Source organism: Brachyistius frenatus, unplaced genomic scaffold (assembly GCF_029030835.1).
Source record: "Brachyistius frenatus isolate BFR_SWC_R1_liver_20210118 unplaced genomic scaffold, ASM2903083v1 Contig_53, whole genome shotgun sequence".
In the NCBI taxonomy this organism is placed as follows: Eukaryota; Metazoa; Chordata; class Actinopteri; family Embiotocidae; genus Brachyistius; species Brachyistius frenatus.
This window is the reverse complement of record NW_027210652.1, coordinates 1267501-1268536: the sequence shown is the minus strand read 5'-3', so window position 1 is coordinate 1268536 and position 1036 is coordinate 1267501.

Sequence of the window (1036 nt, the reverse complement as noted above, 5' to 3'; positions counted from 1 at the left end):
GAGCTTTTAGTCAGACAACCACAGCCAGCTCACTTCTGTCTGGCAGTGAAACGGTTAAACTGCACTTTTGCTTTTTTTCTACCTCCCAGCTGTCTGGTATTACTGGTGGAGTCTGATGCCCAGAAATGAGGTGGAGTGTGTTATCAGATGATAGTAACCACCGAGTTTGAGTTCTTCTCAAGAAAACAGGCTTCTTTTGTTCCTCGTAGCTCGTCTCCTTCTTTATTTATCATCCATCTATCTCTACTCGTCTGCCTCCCCGTGTACATACATTATGTGTGCTTTGCTGAGCATGCTTTGTGCCCTGTGGGTGTTTTTTTCTTTTCTTTTTTTTTTATATATATATATATAAAAAATATATATATATGTGTGTCTAAACACTCTTGGCACAAGCAGTGTATTTAAAATTCGGCCCAAAGGCAACACTTGACCCTTGTTTACAACGCAGGAACACAAAGGTGCAGCGCACGGTAACGAGGAGGCGAAACCTCCCTGTCACGTCGTTCTTTAATCAAATATAACACATACAAATGCAGAAATTGTTGCTCTGCACTCGGCTAATTGGCCGATCGTTAAGTCCTGCTGTTTTTCTTTTCCAGCATGACAGAGTTCATAATATTTCCTTTTTATGTTTCCAACAGAAGACGGCCACAAAGCTAGCAGACTTCTTCAGCTCTAAAAACTTTATCTCCATCCAACAATCAAATGTTTCCATCTGACTTGTTTTAAAACAGGAAAATGTTACCAAAATATGGTTTATGGCAACTTTATGAACGATATAATCCTTAAAAACTGATGCCAAACAAAAAATGAAGTAGATATGGAAATAGAGAAGGAAAAAAAACACAGAACTTTTGCAGTTAATATGAGCATGTTGGTACAGTACTCTACATGAAAGGTTGATTTAAGGAAGAGTGAGGTTGCAGATTAAAACTACCTGAATACCCCTCAAAGTGTGTAATACACCCGCCAGTCCGCTGCTGTGAAAACTAAGGATCCTCAGGTTTAGGAGCCAAAACTGTGAGGTGAGGGTCAA